Source organism: Schistocerca cancellata, chromosome 1 (assembly GCF_023864275.1).
Source record: "Schistocerca cancellata isolate TAMUIC-IGC-003103 chromosome 1, iqSchCanc2.1, whole genome shotgun sequence".
Lineage (NCBI taxonomy): Eukaryota > Metazoa > Arthropoda > Insecta > Orthoptera > Acrididae > Schistocerca > Schistocerca cancellata.
The window spans coordinates 401,699,792-401,723,237 of NC_064626.1; the positions used below are offsets into that span (position 1 = coordinate 401,699,792).

The 23,446-nt window shown below is 42.6% G+C and overlaps 1 long non-coding RNA gene across 1 annotated transcript in view; it reads right to left on the reverse strand.

Annotated features, from left to right (window-relative positions):
- LOC126175698 (uncharacterized) overlaps nucleotides 1–23,446 on the reverse strand; it is a 408,285-nt gene that overhangs the window by 223,556 nt on the left and 161,283 nt on the right. The gene's annotated exons all lie outside the window — the stretch shown is intronic.

Genomic DNA, 23,446 nt, shown 5'->3' on the forward strand with positions numbered 1-23,446 from the left:
TGCTGCAGTTTGCGGAAGGGTTGCATTTCTGTCACGTTGAACGACTCTCTTCAGTCGTCGCTGAACCCGTTCTTGGAGGATCTTTTTCCGACCGCAGCGATATCGGAGATGTGATGTTTTACCGGATACCTGATATTCGCGGTACTCTCGCGAAATGATCGTACGGGAAAATCTACACTTCATCGCTAACTCGGAAATGCTGTGTCCCATCGCTCGTGCGCCGACTATAACACCACGTTCAGACTTACATAAACCTTGATAACCTGCCATTGGAGCAGCAGTAACCGATCTAACAACTGCGCCAGACACTTGTTTTCTTATATAGGCATTTCCGACGGCAGCGCCGTATTCTTCGTGTTTACATATCTCTGTATTTGCCTACAGCAGTTTCTTTGGCGCTTCAGTCTAAAATATCATATGATTAATAAGGGGTGTTCAAAAAGCCGTATGACTGTTAGGCGCGCGTGCCGTATGATTGTTCGCCTGCCTGCCAGACAAGTCAGTAAGAAAACTCGCCCAGGAAATCGACGTTAGTGTCGGAACTGCCCACAAAGCTGTAAGGAAAAAATTAGAACTTTTCCCATACAATGTGACACTCGTGCAAGAACTGAACATTACTGATCATGGCAAGAGACTGCATTATTGTCAATGGTTCAAAAATTTCGTTCAACAAAATGGAAGGGATATTCTTAATGAAACGTTTTTCACAGATGAGGCGTGGTTTCATTCATCCGGGTGCATGAACTCGCAAAATTCTCGCATGTGGAGCACTGCAAATCCATTGTGTATTCATGAGAAGCCATTTCATTCTGTGAAAATAGGAGTTTGGATTGCAATTTCTAGACGTCGGATTGTGGATCCCATATTTTTGAACGAAACAATAAACTCACAACGATATTGCAGTGATATTCTGTACCCATTCATAGGAGTACTTGTTTTAAGTGAAATACTGAACGGTTATTTTCAACAAGATGGTGCAACTGCGCATACAGCTGGCGTTTCAATGTCACTGCTTGCTGATGTTTTCGGTGATCGCATAATTTCACAGGGACGTTGGCCTTCACGATCGCCTGACCTCATTTTTTTCTTCTGGGGTGCAGTGAAATCAACTGTCTATAAAATCCGTCCAAAATCCATCGATGAATTCTGTTACAGAATAAAATTTACAGCTTGTGTTTGGATACATGATTAGCCGTACTGAATTGTGTATTGAACAACAGCGGGGACACTTTCAACACTTAATGTGAAACTTTGTAAGCAAAAATGGATATTCAATAAAGTGATAACTTAATAAATTTTTCTCGGGCTTCCTGCCGCATCAGGTGGTTAAAATCCCACGAGCTTTCGACCGATCTCTCCTCATCAGTGTCATGTGGTAAGAATGACTGCTGTGTCGCCGTGTCCACGTCCTTATATAGCCGCACTGCTGGCTGTGACGTCACTAGTGCTCTGTTCCTCGCCATATATGGCAATGTTTTCATCCCGCGTCCGTCGCACCCGTTTTAACCTCGCGATGGCCGGATCCCAGGCTGTGCTGAGCTGCAAACCGCCGTCCTTGTTGATGGTGTTTTCAGAGGTTTTTATTTCAATAGCTTCTTTTATGACGCTATCGCAAAACCCCTTCGTCCTCATGACAGATGTTTCGTCGAATAGAATTCGGTGTCTATTTTCTATGGCGTGTTCTGCCACGGCTGATTTTTCTGGATAGCGTAGGCGTAAGCACCTCTCGTGTTCCGTCCGGCGTTGCTCCACAGTGCGTACTGTTTGGCCGACGTAGTGCAAATGGTTCAAATGGCTCTGAGCACTATGGGACTTAACTGCTGAGGTCATCAGTCCCCTAGAACTTAGAACTACGTAAACGTAACTAAACTAAGGACATCACACACCTTCATGCCCGAGGCAGGATTCGAACCGTAGCGGTCGCGCGGTTCCAGACTGTAGCGCCTAGAACCGCTCGGCCACTCAGGCTGGCTGGCCGACGTAGCAACAGCCACACTGACGTGATATCTTGTACACTCCAGGCTTTCTAAGCCCTAGATCATCCTTCACAGACCTCATGAGTTGTCGAATTTTTGATGGGTGCCCGAATACCGATTAAATATCTCTTCAGGAGCTGGCTAATCTTTCCCGACACTGTACCACAGAAAGGCAAAAACACAAGTTTCTTGCTTTCTTCTTCGGTGGTGTTCTCTTCTCTGTTGGTGTGTTTCTTGCGTGTCACACCAGATATAGCCTGTGACACCTGTCCGTGACTGTACCCGTTTTCCCGGAAGACATTTCGGAGGTGGTTCAGTTCTAGTGGCCGACTTTCAGCATCTGAGACGACTTTAGAACGATGGACGAGGGTAACACCACCAACAAGGACGGCGGTCTGCATCTCAGTACAGCCTGGGATCCGGCCATAGCGAAGTTAAAACGCGCGTCATGGCCGCGAGATGAAACATTGAAACGTCTCCTTAGAAAAATTATAAATGACTGTGCTTAAACTGACACACAATATTTTTAGCGCAACGCAATCTGGCTTTCAAAAATCCCTACAAAATAATGGCCCTGACTAACTTTAACCTATACCTTTCACGAATCACTTACCTCACAAAAATCTTCGTTACTCAAACTACTGGAATACAGCGAGCGCCAATACTGCCAGCTGAATAAATGATTCTAACTACTGAAGGCACTAACTACTGATAAGCATAGTTAGCAAATGTAAGATTTTGATACAGAACAAACAATGTATTTAGCCGACCGTGGTGGCCGTGTGGTTCTAGGCGCTGCAGTCCGGAACCGCGAGACTGCTAAAGTCGCAGGTTCGAATCCTGCCTCGGGCATGGATGTGTGTGATGTCCTTAGGTTTGTTAGGTTTAAGTAGTTCTATGTTCTATCTGGGCCCACTAATCATATAAGGTAGTGCGTTAAAATTGTATAATTATTAAGATTTGGAAATAAAAATTTTAAAAACAAATTCTAGTGAGCTGATGACCTCAGATGTTAAGTCTCTTAGTGCTCATAGCCATTTGAAACCAACAGTGTATTTACCTTAATAGTGTCCAAAAGATAATATACTGTGCTGTGTGCAATCTGTGGTTGGTTTGCATTGTTGGGATTTGCTATTGAAGTGTTGGGCAGTTGGCTGTTAACAGCGCGTAGCGTTGCGCAATTGGAGGTGAGCTGCCAGCAGTGGTGGATATGGGGAGAGAGATGGCAGAATTTTAAGAGCGGACGATCTGGACGTGTGTCCGCCAGAAAGAGTAAATTTGTAACACTGGATTTCATGAACTGATATATATATATATATATATATATATATATATATATATAAACAGTATTAAGGTAAATAGATTGTTTGTTCTCTATCAAAATCTTTCATTTGCTTAGTATGCCTATCAGTAGTTAGGGCCTTCAGTAGTTAGAATCTTTTATTTAGCTGGCAGTATTGGCTCTCGCTGTTTTGCAGTATTTCGAGTAACGAAGATTTCTCTGAGATAAGTGATTCATGAAAGGTATAGGTTATTGTTAGTCAGGGCCATTCTTTTGTAGGGACTATTGAAAGCCAGATAGCGTTGCGCTAAAAATATTGTGTGTCAGTTTAGTGATGACCAGAATAAGTAAAGAGAGTAATGTCTGAGTACCTTCAGTTTTGCTCAGCTGTTCGAAAATCAAATAATACGAGAGGTTTACCAGCACAGTAATTCATAAATTTTTCTAAGGGGACGTTTCAACATTACCATATATGGCGAGGAAGGGAGCACCAGTGACGTCACAGCCAGCAGCGCGGCTATATAGCGATGCGGCCACGGCGACACAACAGTCATTCTTACCACTTGAGAATGACTTAGGAGAGCTCGGTCGAAAGCTCGTGGGATTTTAACCAACTGACGCGGCTAGAAGCCCGAGAAAATTGTATTAATTCATATCGCCACGAAACCATGCATTCAAAATTAATATTTTGTATTTCACTGAGTTACATTTCGGTATATTCACTGCGGCGTGCGGCACGCGCGGCTAACAATCATACGGCACTGCGCAGAGACTTTCTGAACACCCCGTATAACGCTATTAAACATTAAGCAAACGTTCTAACCGCAAAAGAAGGAATGAAAATACGGGTGGCTGTTCGGACGCGGCGAGCTTTTCCGTAACGATTGTTGTGCCTTTGCGTCGGCAGAGACGGTTCCTTGGCGATGACGGTGTGCTGACAGCAGCTGGCAATGCCGTGCGATCGCGCGGTATGAATATGCATGCGCCTGACAGCGCGCAGCACTCGGAGGCCCTGCGGCCAGCCTACCCCGGGAGGCACAGCCCCGGGGGGCCGCCTCCGGCCCGCGTCTCTGGCCGTCAGCGCACGCCGCTGGGCAGCCGGGTTCGACAGGTGGTAGATAATACAAGCAGCGGAACAGCGCTCACCGGAGCACGTCCTCTTCTCCAGTTCAACCGCGCTACCACCCACGACACACCAGCTTACATCACTCTTCCCTTATCCATCTACAAAACCAGGTTATTTCAGGAGGTCGGTGACACTCTACATCTGCACTGATGAGCCAAAACATGATGACCACAATCCGGAGATAAGCTCAACCCAACACTTTATAAAAGGATCTAATAGTGTAGGCGGCCTCTTCTTTGCTGATAGAAGTAGTCTCACATAGAGTGGAATTAAACTACATTAAACTACATAGTTAGTGTGGGTAACGTTATATTCAACAACCGAATTGATTCCTTTTATCGACCGCCGATTCATATGACACAGTTGCCGAAAGGTTCGAGGAAAATTCGAGTCACATTTCGAGTAAGTAACAGACTAATACAATTATAGTTGCTAGGGAGTTGAATGTACCTTAAATATGTTACCGAAAATGTGTTTAATTTCTGTGATTGTATTAAATGCTTTCTCAAAAATATATTTTAAAGAATTAGTTAAAGAGACCACACGAAGTGGAAAGGGCTGCGATAACATACTACACCTCTTGATGGTAAACAATTCTGAGCAAACACAGAGCCTCGTCGCGAATACGAGAATTAGTGTCGACAAGGTCCATGTAGCATTACTGGAGAACGTAGCATCCAACGCCACCAAAAATAAACGCAAAATATATCCATTTTAAAAAATCGGATAAAATTTCACGTAACGCCTTCCTAACGGGCAGTCTTCATTCCTTCTATACTATGTAGATAAGCATCGATCTCACATCAATCAAAATCAAAGAAATTGTGTTACGGCAATTGAGTGTTTAACAGAAACTAAATTAATACGAGTCAGGACAGATGCCTCACTGTACACTAAACAGATCAGGATACTTTGCAGAAGCAACGAAGGAACAGTTCCAAATTCAAACAGAACGTAAAACCTAGGTTGGCGCTGGTTTACAGATGGTCAAAAACTAATGAGAAATTCATTGCGAGATGTAAATAGTTTCCACAAGTAAACCGTATAGTAATCCTCAAGAAAATGGAAAGAGGTTCCGGTTGTCTAAAGTTTATCAGCAGCATGACACAATCAATACATTCACTGCGCGGTACTAACGGTGAGGTTACCAACGAGGCCGCCACTAAAGCTAAGTTACGAAACACGTTTTTTCGTAATTCTTTCACCAAAGAAGATACAGCGAATATTACAGAATTCGAAACAAGAACAAATGGCAATATGAGTAACTTGTCACAGATAACCGTGACGTAGCGATGCATTTTAAGGAACATTTCCTAGCAATCATATACAGCCTCTCGCTCAGCGAAAGACTGAGAAGTTGCACAGGTCACACCACGCGTAAATAACAACAATATGTCCAAAATAGCTTTGCAAGTAATATTTTGGAACATATTCAATGTTACAACAGTACGAAATATCTCGAAGGAAATAATCCGGTGACACATAAGCGACACGGATTCAGAAAAATTCATTCTTGTGTAATATAACTAGCCACTAAGTCGTACGAAGTAAAGGGTGCTTTCGACAGGAAGCTCAAGTTGATTCCATACGTAAGTATTTCGAGACAGCTTTTAACACAGTACCATACGAGCAGCTTCTGAAGAAATTGCGTGCCAAGGATTGTCGTCTTAACTGTACGACTGGATTATTGAGGTTCTTAATCGATTTAATAATCTGAGCAGGACTCTTACTCGCAGATTGTTGGCAGATGATATGGTCGTTTACCATCTAGAAAAGTCATCAGATGTTCCAAACGAACTGCAAAAGATTTAGACAAGATATAGGCACACTGCGAAAAGTAGACACTGATCCCGAACATAAAAAGTAGAAGTTCCTCTACATGAATGTTAAAAAATTCCGTTAAAATTCGGTTACACTATAAATCTGATTTAGCTAAATGCTTAGGAATTGTAATTACAAACAACTTCATCATTTCTCGGATGCTGTAGCCCTTCTTACTTTCTGTGCTTGCTAACAAAAATTGGAGGGAAATTCCGCCTTATGTAAGATACTGTTTGATTACTTTTGTTTTACCCAAACATGATTCTGAACTGTTTGTGTTGTCGTGGTTAAAGCAAAAGTGACCAAACGGAGTCTTGCATGAGGTGGAATTTCTCTGCAGCTAACTACTTAAATTAGAACCATCGCATAGCAGAACAGGGAAGACGAGCCAAAGGCTGCGTTTTATTGACAAAACACTTAAAAAATGCAACAAATCTATCAAACAGACTCCAGACACTTGACTCGTTTATCATCTTCTGAAGTGTTGCTGCATGGTATGGTATGCTTACCGGATAAGAATTGATGGAGTTCAAAGAAGAGCAGCTCATCTTTGCATTATCATGAAACACAGAAAAAAGTGTCACGATGATAATCGAGTTGAGGTAGCATTCATTAAAATAAAGGTTTTCCATTGAGGCGAGCTCTAACATTCTCCTAAGTTTCTTCCCGCATATACAACGTTCAAATAACTTGCGGGAATGCAGCCGGATGACGTCATCGACAACCACCGATATTTCGACAGGAGCACACCCTATCATTGTAAAAGAGCTATGCCTGCATTCCCGAAAATTATTTGAACCAAATTTCCCCTTCTAATGCCAAAAGAAATTTTTACTCATTATAATAGGAAGAAATGACCATCTTAATAAAATAAGATAAATCACAACACTCAGGAAAAATGTATGAGTTCTTTTTTCTCATGCTCTCTTCAGGAGTGGAAAGGTTGGGAAATAGCCTCAAAATTATTATAAACACTCCTTGCTAAATACATAGGAAACACTTAAGTGTGACTTGCACAGAAATATCTAGATGAAGACGTACGAGGGACATTTCACAAATAATGTACACTAATTTTTTTTACTTACACTTTTTTTTCAATATATCTTTACAGTCCTTCAGTATAATTTCCCTGCTTCTCCACGACTGGATCCCAAAGTCACGAAAGCTCTATTATTCCATCCACGACAACACTGCTGTTCATCTGTCGAATGGGTCGGGTAACGGTGGCAGAAAGCTCTTACAATGAAAGATAACACACAGGTTTTCTCAATTTCGGGAACAAGTCGAAGTCTGAAGGACTCATTTCCTCACTGTAGGGAGGATGCAGCAACACTTGCCGTCCGTATTCACGCAATTTTTGGCCTACAATATCGCCGATATGCGGGCGAGCATTGCCGTGGAGAATGAGTGAGCCAGTCTCCAGCAACTGAGGTCGTGATTTGTGCATTTTTCTGAGAAGGTTTTGCTTGAAGTTACGATAATACACTGCTGTGACACATGTTCCACATGATGATTTTTTGCTGATAATAAGATAAAACCATCATCTGCTTGAGCTTTGATTGAACGCATCGAAATTTTTTTGGACGTGTAGAATCTGAAGCTCTCTACTCATTGGACTGTGATTTCAACTCCGGTTCAAATCTCTAACCCACGTTTAATGACAACAATGCGACATAAGAATCTTTGGCCTTCACGGTCGAATCGTTGTTTGAGCAAGTTTCTAATGTTCAGGAGTTTCAGCAGTCAAACAGTGTGCAACCCTTCCCGAAGAAATTTTTCTTTTCTTCAAATCATTTTTAAGAGTACGTAATACTGATGTTGGGGGAATTATAGTTGCTTCAGAGAGTTCCTCACAAGTTGCACTGCGATCTTCTTCAAGACCCTCTTCCATAAGTTTCACACTTCGGTCATTTGTTGACGTTTTTGGCCTTTTGTGTCTTACATTATCGTCTGTGCTCATACGATCACCACGAAAACGATTAATTTAAGGTGAAACTGTGTTACAGTCCACTGTAAACTCAGCACAAACTTCGCTTAACGCACTGTGGATTTCTGTCGGTTAATTGCCGCATGAAGTTTCGATCTTCTCGCCAATTTTGTGTTACAGTACACAGCGAAAAAATAAAAGCACGTGCTTCGTCTTCAAGCTCCCCGCTACTCTGCCCGGTACTTGAGTCCGATTTGCGGAGTATCCACGTAGATGTAGATGTACATCAGAACTGATTTTCATTGTTGTTGCATTAAACAATGCACAGAAATACCAACCTGTGCATTACTTATGAATTGTCTCTCATTGATGGCTGCTTTAGAAAAGTCACAGTCGATTTCCTTCCCAAATCCACGGTCAAAGCGGTGTGGTACTCAATCTCCTATGATTTCGACTTCGGCGGTTGGTTAATCTCCAATGTATCTGTCTTAGTTTCTCCAGTCACTTTTCCCGAAAGTGTAGAGTTTTCGTTCGTGATGGTCACTCGGTCATTTAGTGCTGTTTTATTACCCCAATTATACGCTATTCATGTGATTTGTTTGTGTGCACCCTTATGTTTCAGTTCTTTCTGCTCTATGAAAATGAAAAGGATACGAGGTCTATACAAATGGAAAGGATACGAGGAAATAGCAGGAAATACGTATGTTTACACGTCGCCAATTCAGTACGGGTTTTCTTCACGTCTTTGTGTCACAATTTAGTATATTAAGCTGTGCGAACAGATCCCACGAGAATAAGCAAAGCAAGGACATTTTAAATAGATTATTACTGCATTATTTGCTCTACGTAAACTAATGTGAGTTAGTATTATGACCATCAGTTGTTAGGCTGAATTTTACATGGCGTTTCTCTGGGAGAAACAACTATAGACCAAATAAATTTCATGTTGTTTTATCATCTGAAGTCAGAAATATTCTGGGGCTAAGCTATAAATAAGGAAGGCTTCCAAATTAAATTAGAAACAAGAATTCGGGTACTTAAAAGCACGTCCGGACCAGGTGGTTTGAAAAGATGCCAACTTGTTCGATATCTTGTTTCTGCCATCTACAAAGCTCCTTTTTGGAAAAAGGATTCGCAGTTCTGACGATTGCATTAAACAGTCCTAGAAGCTTCTCTGAAGTAGTGACGTAGAGACTTTGGAACCACCGACGCTATTAAATCAACGAGTGGACGCCTGTCGGGAGGTTAATGAACGGATTCATGAGCACACGTCACCACCGTTTGTTGAAAGGCCAATCAGTGAGACGAAAAAGTTTACTTAAGGGAATCATCAACTACCGAGACATAAGGAGACAACTTATAAGTGAGCGAAATATATGAAATCTGTTCATTATAAAATGAGCAACCCATAAAAAAGGTTTGTCGCTGATGCAGTAGAAGTGAGCCTCGTGTATCAATTCACAGATTTACGAACTTGATCTACAGTGTTGTTGGCTGTCAGACAGTTACCGAAGGCTGTAATTTCCCTTCCTTCATAAGCAGAGATTTAGCAGACGAAATGAAACAATGCAGGAAACCTATTTTGTTAATTGACCTAATATTAAATAGTTTTCTTCGGAATAACAATGAATCATTTGACAAATCTACAAAACCAGTAGTTACTTCTGTCGGAAGTACATTCATAATCAAGGAAACATCTTCATGGAGGAGGAACGAACAGAGTAAACATTAAAGATTGAAATTTGTTAGAAACTCATTCCATACGCTGTATTAACGATGAACTGTCCTTTAACTGCTACATTATTTTTGTGCTTATGCAGGCTATATGCGAGCATAACACTATTAAATTAAACAGGATGCTTTGGTGCAGGAGCTGTTTCCTCCGTTACACGAAGTAGCTATTCATCTACTAGTGTTGGAACAATGCACGACTGCAGTGACAAGTGTCACATTCACGCTTCGTGACAATAGCGGCATGTCTACAAAGAACATGCTCGTAACACGAGTTTTAAGTCACTGAATCTAGATAAGAGTGTAATTTGCAGGTTCAAAAGGCGATTATTTTCTACTCTTGCCGACGAGTCCGACGAATTTTGCAGGGTGTGGCGGTGAGCAAGCAGTTAAAAATGTACTGATAATATGTAGTACGAAACTTTTTAATTACCTTCATTCATGATATTTATATACCAATACATCAACAACTATAAAAAAAACAGCCGATTTATGAGGGAATAGACAGATCATTTACACGTTTTACGACTGATTACTCATGTTTATCTGTTTATCTTACTTGACGCAGTAACAGCCTGCATTGTGTATTATTACCACACAATGTTACAATCTAGTACAACTCCCATGCTCAGTGTCAGAATGACACTTATTTTTAGCTTTCGTTATCATTTCCCCGTACTTCTTTTGTCAGCACCACACACTCTTTTTCACTGAACAGCGAAATAAACTGTTACTCCTGCCTAATATCGTGTAGGGCTCCCGCGAGCACGCAGAAGTGTAGCAACACGATCCGGCATGGACTCGACTAATGTCTGAAGTAGTGTGGAGGGAATTGACTCAGTGAATCCTGCAGCGCTGCCCATGAACCCGTAAGAGTACGAGGGGGTGGAAATCTCTTTTGAGCAGCACGTTGCAAGGCATTCCAGATACGCTCAATATTATTCATGTCTAGGGAGTTTGGTGGCCAGCAGAAGTGTTTAAACTCAGAAGAGTGTGTTCCTGGAGCCACTCTGTAGCAATTCTTGATGTGTGGGGTGTTGCATTGCCCCGCTGGAATTGCCCAAGTGCGTAGGAATGCACAAGGGACATGAATGGATGCAGGTGATTAGACACGATGCTTACGTACGTGTCACCTGTCAGATTCGTATCTAGACGTATCAGGAATCACATCTCACTCCAACTGCACACGCCCCACGAAACTGCAGAGCGTCCACTAGCTTGAACAGTCCCCTTCTGTCATGCAGTGTCCATGAATTCATGAGGTTGTCTCCGTACCGGCGCACCTGCATCCACTCGATACAATCTGAAACGGGACTCGTCCGACCTGTCAACATGTTTCCAGTCACCAGCAGTCCAATGTCTGTGTTGACGGACCCAGGCGAAGCGTAACACTTTGTGTCGTGCAGTCATCAAGAGTACACGAGTGGGCCATCGGCTCCGAAAGCCCATATCGATGATGTTTTGTTGAATGGTTCGCACGCTGACACTTGTTGACGGCCCTGCATTGAAATCTGCAGTTATCTGCGGAAGGTTTGCACTTCTGTCACGTTCAACGAATCTCCTCAGTCGTCGTTGGTCCCGTTCTTGCAAGATCTTTTTCCGGCCGCAGCGATGTCGGACATACGATGTTTCACAGGGTTCGTGATATTTGCGGTACACTGGTGAAATGGTCGTACGGGAAAATCCCCACTTCATCGCTACCTGGGAGATGCTGTATCCCATAGCTCGTGCGCCGGCTATAACACCACGTTCAGACTCACTTAAATCTTGATGATGATGATGATGATGTTTGGTTTGTGGGGCGCTCAACTGCGTGGTTATCAGCGCCCGTACAATTACCCAATCTTTGCTCAGTCCAAATTCGCCACTTTCCTGGATGATGATGAAATGATGAGGACAACACAAACACCCAGTCATCTCGAGGCACTTAAATCTTGATAACCTGCCATTGTAGCAGCAGTAACCGATCTAACAACTGCGATAGAGACTTGTTGTCTTATATAGGCATTGCGATCGCAGCGGCTTATTCTGCCTGTTTACATATCTCTGTATTTGAATACGCATGCCAACACCAGTTTCTTTGACGCTTCAGTGTATCTGAGAAATCCGTCAATATATTAAATAGCATATCAATACGACGTTCAAAGTTACACTTCCGGGAAATAAATCATACGTACCCAGAATATTTAGCGTAGTAGGAATGAGCAAAGAATTAGTTGAGTGTCAGTGAACGAATAATGACATGACATACGTGAGTACGCAGACGCTTATTTTACGACACTAAGGAGAACATGAAAAACCAGTTACTGCTGACATGAGACAGTCTATTCACGAATGACGATTAAAGGAGTACGTGTAATCTATTCATTTGACAGTGAGCGACATAAAAAGTTCACCTCCCATACACGGTCGCACTCTGCATCGTGTATCAATCAACGCACAGGTTACGAACTGGGAGGATCGCGCCGTTCGCTGTCACTGATTCCCCGATTTTAAGTGTTTTAATTTCCTGCCGACACTATTCTCCTACCCGACCTTACTTAATGGCTCGAGTGCCAAAATACGTCCACATCTATAAACATGGAGTCATCCGGGCCGTTCGTCGACTGCATGAAGGGCATTTCACAGAAGTATAAAAAGTGTCTCCCATATAATTTACTGCTCGTGCCGGGATTTACAGTTTACGACACGAGTTTTCTTTTCTTTCCTCGTGCTGTTCTCTCTCTGTCCAACTTTTTTTCCCCCCCTCTCCCGATCTCTCCGTCGTCTTCTTTTGTCGGGCAGTAAAATCGTCGAGTTGCAAGGTTTTGACCTTTTAGAACAGTCTAATCTTCTGAACGCGCTTTGTTGTCCGGTGAAATGTGAGGCGGCGAAAATGAGAATCCGAACAGAGCGAGAACGATCCCGAGGCCGGTCGAGGTTGGAGGCAAAAAGGTAAAAATGAAAGAAGAAAATGGAAGATCAGCAGGCCGCGGCCATCATTCCGTGTGGCTGACGGTTGATCATTAGGCCGTTTTAGTGGCGGCAGCGCGGGCCGGGGCGACGCGCCTTTGTGCGGCGGACTTTCCCTCCCAGGTCATTCGGCGGGCCGGCCAGCCCGGCGAGCAGTCATCCCCATTCGGGCGCGCGGACGCGCACCGCGCTATTAAAATATAATTTACGAGCCAAAGCCGGAAGAATGGTAATAATGTTTTAGTGTTGCGGCGATGAGCGCGGTTCGGGCGGCCAACCCGCGCAGTGCGAACAAAGGCAGCAGCGCGCCGGGGCGCCTTTTACGGCCGCCGCGGCCTCAGCGCCACGAAATTTTGTAAACCAGCCGACTTGACACCTGCATCTCCGCACCGGAATCAGATTTCTATCCACGAAAACGTTCATCGACGGCTGTGTTACGAGGCCACGGTCAGAAAGACCGCGGCCGGGGACCCACCTGCCCTTAAAATCATAGAAATTATGTACTCTGAGGTGGCATACTTCCCATTACAGTGCCCGACCTCATTTTGCCCGGTGTGGTGCGTCAGTTCGACATGGCACGGAGTCAACCAATCGCTGGAAGTCTCCCGGCCGGCCGACGTGGCCGAGTGGTTCTAGGCGCTTCAGTCCGGAACCGCTCCATTCCTACGGTCGCAGGTTCGAATCCCGCCTCGGGCATTGGAGTGTGTGATGTCCTTGGGTTATTTAGGCGTAAGTTCTAGGGGACTGATGACCTCAGATGTTAAGTCCCGTAGTGCTCAGAGCCATTTGAACCATTTGAAGTCTCCTGCAAAAACAATGAGCTATGCTGCCTCGATTGCCATCCATAACCTTGAAAGTCTTGCCGGTGCAGCATTTCAATGGGCTTAATGTCGGGCGATCTCTGTGGCCCATCATTGACTCGAATTACACAGAATCTTCTTCAAACCAGTTGCGAACGACTGTGGCCCGGTGACAGGGCGCATAAATGAAGTCCATGAATGACTGCAAATGGTCTCCAAGTAGCCTAACAGAATCGTTTTCAATCAATGATCGACTCAGTTGTGTAGTGACGGTACTCACGACTCCTGAGAGTACAGCTCGAAACACTCGTAGCGCAGCAGCTGTATGGGTTGGCACTACGAACTGTACCGAGGTCCGCCAGGGCCGCAGCTCCCAACCCACGAACATCATGAGTGTGGATAGCGACTGGTCGACGCCTCTTTGAATACCGGAGCTCTGAACTAACGCGGACAGTTCTTTTCAGTGCGCCAAGTCGTGTACAGTGTCCAGTTACCGCCGAGTCTACAAGCTGCAGTGTTAGGCTCCGCAGGCATCGTAGGCCAACTGTGGACTCAACGTAGGCATCCCTCACAGCCACAATGGCAGGACTTTGATACTTTAGAGGACTTGTAATAGTTTCAAACATCTACACTACTGGCCATTAAAACTGCTACAGCAAGAAGAAATGCGGTTGACAAACGGGTATTCATTGGACAAATATATTATACTAGAATTGACATGTGGTTACATTTTCACGCAATTTGGGTGCATAGATCCTGAGAAATCAGTACCCAGAACAACCACCTCTGGCCGAATCGCCGCTGAGGAGTGGGGGAATTTGGACCATCGGTACCCTGATTAACTTGTGGATAGTATGCCACGACGAATACAGGCATGCATCAATGCAAGAGGACGTGCTACTGGGTATTAGAGGTACCGCTGTGTACAGCAGTCTGGACCACCACCTCTGAAGGTCTCGCTGTATGGTGGTACAACATGCAGATTGTGGTTTTTATGAGCAATAAAAAGGGCGGAAAATGATGTTTATGTCGATCTCAATTCCAATTTTCGGTACAGGTTCCGGTACTCTCGGATGCAAAACTTTTTTAGATGCGTGTATAAGAGACAATATTTTGTCAGACATTGGTATACGTTATTTTGCAGTCAGCAAGATAACGTTAGCAGTAGGGAGATAGAGGTATCATCTCAATTTTGATATCAAACTGATATGCAAATTAATTAAATTGGTCAGTTAATTACCTCCACCCCCTGATGTGTTTCTGGGCTACGATAAGACAGCTGGAATAGACTGTCTAATGGGGTTAACCTCCTACTGTAGAGTAAAGATATATAACAAATTTATATGTCAAATCAGAAGTCCTAGAGTGAACAGAGATTTTGGTAACCACATTGTAGATTTTATAAAGTGTTCTGAGATGCGACTGTGAAAATCTTTCAGCTCTTCCTTGGTTAGCACCATGGTATTATCAGGCTGGATGCTACAATACGCAACTACAGAATGGTTCGTGTATTCGACCCTATGCAAGAGTGTTTACTTGTGTTAGACTGCAGCAAACAGGATTTACAGCGTGCTCCACTTTACTCTGTGACAACTGCGTCCATGTGGCGTCAGTTAACAGATAACCCACGGAAAAGTTGCTGTGTTGTATTTAATACCGTTCTACAATTCGTGTGCTGGGACAATAAGAAAATTCGAAAACTGACCGTTGTACAAGTAAGTCTTCCAGATACTCAAGACCGAGAAAAGCTTGTCAGCTGTGTTCCGTCTGCAAACAGTTTTAATTATTTACCAGTAAACTTCGTGGAGATTCATAATTCTGATTCCAACACAGACGATATACGCATTATAAAGAGGGAAAACTTTCTTAGTGTAGAACTGATGAGTTGGCAAATGTGCCAACACCTTGTAGATAGAGGAGGCCGAAATGCACGCTATCTAAGGCAGACGGGCGTGAATTCTGGAACAGGATACGTAAATTAATGCTATATTGAAAAGTACGTAGCTGAGGTTATACTTAACTTTTATTCCATCATTGTGGTACATCGCTCTTGGTTATACAAATGAGACTCTCTCCAGATATGGTTAATGGCGCCTTGCTAGGTCGTAGTCATGGACTTAGCTGAAGGCTATTCTAACTGTCTCTCGGCAAATGAGAGAAAGGCGTCGTCAGTGTAGTCGCTAGCAAAGTCGTCGTACAACTGGGGCGAGTGCTAGTCCGCCTCTCTAGACTTGCCGTGTGGTGGCGCTCGGTCTGCAAATACTGACAGTGGCGACACGCGGGTCCGACATGTACTAATGGACCGCGGCCGATTTAAAGCTACCACCTAGCAAGTGTGGTGTCTGACGGTGACACCACAAGAACAGTGTTCTGAACAGTACTGTCCGATATAGATATTGCAGAATTAGTTCTGGTTGACACAGACATTGTTATAGCACAAATCCTAAGAAAAGAATCACTGTGTCGAACGGACTTAAACCATTCCCCACTAAAGAACTTACACCTTTAAGTACAGTTAATGTGTTATGCACATGGGAAAGGAAACTGGATATGGAGAATGTGAAAGTAAAGAAAAGAAAACTGGAGTATATGGAGAAGGAAGAATATAAGCTGTAAATCCAAAAGGAAGATGCTATTATGAATGCGAAGGCCAGCTTTAGATATGGATTTAAACATACTGTATGGAGAAGTCTGTCTACGGCTGGAGAACACAATATAGCAACATTTACTGTAAAGATTAGTGGTAAGTTGCCATGGTTGCCCATGGTTGGAGTACTCGCCGAAAACGGCGGACTGGAGCACGTTTACTATATTAAAGAGCACACGAAAAGTCTATTGATCAAAGTCCATTCGTCCTTGGATCTGCTTAAGAAGGATGGTTACAACAGTGTTATTCAAGAAATAACGGGAAAAATTAAAATTACCGAATTCTCTCGTCTAGAAGAACTGCTGGAAAGAACGGAACTAATTTTTGAAACTATAAAACAGGTAGTTTACAGGAAAAACTTAGATACATACGGCAAATCAAGAACATACCTTTTCTGTATTTGTCAAATTAGTGGCTGGAGAAAGATGATTCAGATGTGGATTTAAATTGTAAAATAAAAATTAAATTGGGCATTATTAAAACTACACCTAACAAAAATAAAGAAAGAGTTGTTTTCTACATATAAATGGACATGTAAAAGTTAATAAAGACTTTTTACTAGAATATTTGCTTGTCTTATTCGTTAAGCTAACAAAAATCCTAGAATATTTCCTCTATACAGTGACTGATGTGCATGTATTTCGAATGGGAAGAAGGTGTAGTTGGTGACTTTGAAAAGTAGTTGGAACTTGGTAGCTGCTAGTATAGTAACCCCCTTTTCTTACCTATATTAGAGCCTGTCTTGTAATAGTTTGCTGCGTCTCTGTTTCATTACATAGAAATCAACTATTGTCTGTACGCTTACATTTGACATTTTTTAACTATAATTCCCCTCAAACGACCTCCGTGTAAAATTTCTGTCATACAACATACATTCAGTCACAATAGCAGCAGATTCTTGTGTTCTAGTTTTGTAAGCAATTTGATCAACATAGCACGTTTCACACAATCTACTCACATTTAAGGCGAAAACACTTTATTTCTAGGTTCCACAATGAGCTACAATTCAAGTCGTGATTACTTTATGTTTAGAGCTTATGAAGTATGAAATAACACTGGACTTCTGGTAAAATCCATATTTAAACACACAATGGTGACGATAATAATAAAAAAGTCATTATTCCACAAGAACAGACACAGCTGATTTGTATTAGTTTTGTGGGCAAAATTGGTGTAGTTTTAAGAGCGCTATCTGCATCCAAACTTTAACCAATTATACTACCCCATGTAACAGAATCTCCTATAAGATTGTAAGTGTCTCTCTCTCTCTATTCCGATACATCGAACAACAAATGTGGTCTGCGTGTTGACTTCAAGCACATTACATATACACGTATCACTCCATTAGAGCAGGTGCTCAGTGCTCGAAGCTGCTTGTACAGACCTGCGTGAAGGTTTGTTGACTGTACTGGCAAAAGACCATATCCAACAGACTGTCAGTCACAAGAGAGGGTACCTGTATTTTTCTTTCATAAGCAGTTTAACACACTGTTTTTTTTCGCTGTAAACACATTTAAGCAGTGTATCAGTACAGCTTTGTACACTTTGTTATTCTACCATGACTTCAAGGTCTGTGTCAGGTGCTAAAGTGACATTAACATGTTTCGATCAATTGGCTCTCACAGAAAGCTGAAGATAATATGATGTAAATTGTGGAACTCCCATAACACACAGGTTGGTAGAAATAAAACACAGAGGTGATGTTTCTCATTGACAAAAGTGTGAAAGACATCGCAACATGTGGCAGCTGGAAGAGTTTGCAGAATTGCAGAGCATTTCCAGCAGCTTTCCAAAGGTGACGACCTATACCGTTAATCTCATCTTCCACAGTGATGGGGTAGCAGATGTCTCAGTGTTCCATTTCGAAGAACATTGTTTTCCTATTATACAGTCATGTATATGATAACTGTTCCGGTGTTGACAGTCGTTGGAAGGTGCTGTTCACAACACGCATGAGGTAGTAGATATAAAGAGGGTTACTATTATTTTATTAGTGAAAAAAATATGTGGATGGCATCACAGAAAGAGGTAATAGGAAGAGCCTGGAGCATTGGGAAATGCTTCCAAACAACTGTCTGAAGGCGATGACCTCTACATTTAATCCCGTGCTCTACAGTGAGAAGTAGCAGACATCCAGTGTTCTGCCAAGGCTCTCTCCATCTCAGCCAACTGGTTTCAGTCAATCATTATGTGGTAATCAACAGTGTACCAGTGGACAGATGGGATGGGAATGACACCATTGATATGGGAAAATGTGCTGTAATATGCAACCAAGTTGATACTTGCAAAGTCGTAGATGGGTGGTTTAGCGATGATGCAGAAATTGGCTCAGAATTCTGCTGTGTCTTTTGCTGGTGTTGAAATTACAGAACAACTGGTATAATATGATATATATGACCAAATGGACATACTGTACAGTCATCTATCTGCATTTGCAATCTAGTATAAGGTACTTGCAAAGTAGTGGAGGAGTGATTTAGTAATGATACAGAAAATGGGAAGCAATCTGCTGTGTCATTGGCTGCAGTTGAAACTGTGGAAAAATTGGAAAAATTACTAAAATTGATTATGCTATCAATTGTGGTGAATATTACAGTACATCATCCCATATCAATGGTATCTTTCCCATCCCATCTGTCCACTGGTATGCTCTTAATTACTACATAATGATTGATTCAAACCACTTGGTTGAGTTGGAGAGAGCCTTGGTGGAACACTGGATATCTGCTGCTTCTCACTGTGGAGCATGGGATTAAATGTAGAGGTCATCACCTTCAGACAGATGTTTGGAAGCATTTCTCAGTGCTGCAGACTCATCCTATTACTGTACGCTGTGATGTCCTCCACATGTTTTTTTTTTTCACTAGTAAAATAACAGTAATACTTCTTGTATCTACTACCGCGCATGTCTTGTGAACAGTCCTTTCCGGCAACTGTCAGTACTGGAATAGTAATCATGTACATGACTGGAAAATGAGAAAACAATGCTCTTTGGAATGTAACACAGGGAGATCCACTACCCCGTTGATGTGGAAGAAGAGATTAACTGTATCAGTCATCACCTTAGGATGGCTTTTGGAGATGCCCTACAATGCTGCAAATTCTTCTGGTTTCCATAAGTTGTGATGTATTCCATATTTTTGTCAATGAGAAACATGTTTTATTTCTACACAGTTTACACCATGTGATCTTGAGCTATCTCTCAGTTTAGCACCAGACACAGACCTTGAAATCGTGGTGGAATAACAAAAATGTATAGCAGTGTACAAAGCTGTACTCATACACTGCTTGGATGTGGTTACAGTGGAAAAAAACAATGTATTAAATTGCTTATGAAGGAACAGTACAGGAACCCTCTCTTGTTATTGATAGTCTGTTGGATATGGTCTTCTGCCGGTACAGTCAACAAAACTTCACACAGATCTGTATAAGCAATTTCGACCAATGGCCACCTTGTCCAATGGAGCAATACATGTATATGTAATATGCTCGATGTCAACATGCAAACACTATTTGTTTTCCAATATATCGGAAGAGAGAGAGAAATGTGGTATAATCTTATAGGAGGTCCTATTACAAGGGATGATATAACTAGTTAAAGTTTGGATGCAGACAGATCTCTCAAAACTACACCGATTTTGCCTATAAAACTAATAGAAATCCGGTGTATCTATTCTTATGGAATAATGAATGTTTCTACTATTACCATCACGACTGTGTGTTTAAAAATGGGTTTTACCACAAGTCCTGTGTTATTTCATGCTTCATATCCTCTAATTATAAAGAAGACACCACTTGAATTGTGGTTCATCGTGGAACCTAGAAATAATGAGTGTTTCTTCCCGACATGAGAGTAGATTGCGTGAAGCAGGCTGCAGTGATCAAATTATTTACAAAGCTAAAACACAATAATCTGCTGCTACTGCAACTGAATATCTGTTACATGACAGAAATTTTACGTGCAAGTTGGTACAGGCTATTTACGGATCAAAAATTTGAAATGTAAGCTCACAGACGGTATTTGATTTAGATGTCATGGAAAAGAGAGAGAGAGATGCAGCAAAACCTTATAGGAGGTTCTGTTACAAGATAGACTCTCACGATTTGTTTCGTAAACACAGGTGTAATATAGTTTTGCATCGGTAACACAAAACCTGCGATAGTGTACAAAACAGCAACAGCCTCTTGAATTATAGCTTGTTGTCAAACGTAAAATGATTGCGCTTTTTCCGACATGTGAACAAATGACATGAAAGATTGTATTCCCTAATGTCATTTCACGTGTCTGAAATGTTTGTATAGACACGTGCACGACAATCTACAGACACTGATCTGAATGCAAGAGAATGCTCTCAGAGAGTCTAACTTGTACATCAAGCTGTAAGAAATTGCTTGACATGAACGTTTTTTCTTCAGAGTTTAAATTCCCGCTTTCTCTTTACTCTGATGACGGTTTCGAAATAATGAGCACATTCTGAGGTTTTTGCAGAAAAATAGTGAAGTTCTTTTTTACCAGTTTTATTCAGGGTGAACGTGGTCAACTGTAATTGGCGGTGGTGTACTTCACTGGATGTTGCTAAATAATGAGATGCAAATCGTACCCTGCAGTCAAAGGTGAAAACTATACTGACTTTGCTCACAAAACAAAAAGAAAATGTACTATTCCTGTTTTCATGAAGAGAAGACATTTATTATCGTCATGTATATGTTTCGCTCTTTAGTAGATGCTTGATTATAGGAGATGCATTGACATTAAGTACAATTGTTACTATGCAATATTTTCATGGCAGGCACTTGCAGGGTCAGTGTGGTGAGGGTTCAGTGCATGTATGGGATCACTGTGCCTCAACAAGGGCGCGGCGTGTGGAGCATGCTGGCCCTTATTTATCTTGTATTTGGTTGCCTTTACATCATTCTGTGTTGGCCCAGGACCTGCCAGAGGAAGGGCGGTAGGCCGCAGAAAAAACTGTGAGGCACTTGGTAGAAGTTGACAATTGAAAAGGCCCGTGTCCTAACCATAGGTGGAGGGAGGGCAGGAGGGTGGGAGGGAGGGAGGGAGGGAGGGGCAGGGATGATGGGAGGGGTGGGTCCTTATAATTCGCTAGTGTTTGGTCGTACATCGAGGAGAATGCGAGTTCAACTGCCATCAATCTGCAATTTTTGGGCGACAGTTATCCCCAGTACATGACCTGTTTATTATGAGTGCTGGTTTCTTTTTCATGACAACTTCGATGTGTAATGAGAGCAGTTGCGGTAGCATGTATTGGTTTCGATTACCTGGGCTGCAGGGTGAGGCATCTCTAGCGAACTCTGAAATCAAACATCAATAGAGACAGTCCTCAGCTACATACTTAAAGGTAAAACACGCATTAAACTCCTCTCTCTCCAGCACAAGCATCTTGTCAGTTGAGCATATTTCCCACCAAAAGCAAATAAAGATAGTACCTTACACCCCAGCCTTTTTCCTGCCAGTTTATAGGTCAAGGATAGAGTTTGAGTATGTCTGCCGCTAGTATCGAGTCGTATCGTGAAATTTTCTCCCAGCAGGATAACACCAGTTGTATGGCATCGTCAATTTTTGAGTTGTATTGGGGTTTTAGGCTCTCCTTGTGTAGCGCTATGCATATGGTTGTGTAATTAGGATAGAGCTTTATGATTAATTACATAATTAAGGCCGATTTTTTCTTCAGTTTCCCAACCAAAATAAATAAAGTACAGTAGCCTAACCTTTCTCTCCTGCATCTGGTCAGTTTACATGTGATGGAAGGCGCACTTGGACTTTCTGTCCAGAAGGACCAGGGTTGGAGTCCCGGAAAAGTCACCACCATTTTTAATTTCCCGCCAATTTCCGGGGGTGGGGGGTGGGGTGTGACGTCAACACAGCCCTGGGACAAAGTAATTCCCGCCAATAGGGAAGGTGGGGGAGGAGGAGAGGCAGGGGGAGGGGTGGGTAGTGGGGAAGGGGCACAGACCGACGTGCCAGCTGAGAAAAGCACATGACTTCATCTGGGTATAGGGGTGGGTGAGTAGTGGTGGTGGTGGGGTGCAAGGTGAGGGTAATCAATTGATCAATTTAATTAATTTCCATTTGATATCAAAATTGCGCTGATACCGCCATCTCCCTACTGCTAACGTTTAGATAAACGCGAATGCTGTGTACGTTCACACTTCAGCAGTTCTTCACATCACCTGGTAACATGAGCAAAAAGATCGCGAGCTGGAAGTACAACGCAACTGGATACTTTTCGAACACAGAGCATATTCAGTTGCAAGGAGGATAGCGGAAAACGACGAAACTATTTCTAGGTTTCACGACAAATTACACTGGGTGAATTTTCTGTTAGTCAGTAACCGTTATATGTTCTGGCTTTCTTCAGACTTGTACTGAATTCAATGTCTGTTTACGTAGCGGGTCTGTATACGAGTTCGGTTTGCGAAAATAATATTTTTTAATTGGGTGAGGCTGATGAGAGGAGCAGGTCTTCCATGTTCCTCCTCTGAGTGTGTCCTTGGTTACAATTAATGTTTTCTAGGATGCAAATGGCTTAAGTCTTGTTTATTATCTTGCAAAGGCTCACACGATAGTTTACCAACACTACGCGCATTTTCGGTCACTTGGCACAGAAAATACATAATAAGAAGAAAAGACTAATACTGCAGCGTCACGAAAGTGCATTGGAGATGGAATAACGGAAGGATTCGAAATAAGTACTGCACAAGCATCCTCTCTGTTCGTCAGATCTGGCAGTTTCTGGCTTTTACCTTCCACTGCATCTAAAAATGTAAATGTCGTGTGACTAGGGCCTGCCGTCGGGTAGACCGTTCGCCGAGTGCAAGTCTTTGGATTTGGCGCCATTTCGGCGAACTGCGCGTCGATAGCGATGAAATGATTAGGACAATACAACACCCAGACCCTGAAGGGAGAAAGTCTCCGACCCAGCCGGGAATCTAACCCGGGCTCTTAGGATTGACATTCTGTCGCGCTGACCACTTATTTATTTATTTGTTTTTTGCATTTTGTTCGTTGTTGATCGTTGTGTTTGGTCGTTGCGGACGTTATAATGACATCCGTTCAAGTTCGTTTGTTGATCCTTCCACTCAGATTTTTTATTACAGAGGCCAACCGGCTCTCTGACCAAACTCGCTGAGCTATCATGCCGGCTACCACTCAGCTACTGGGGGCG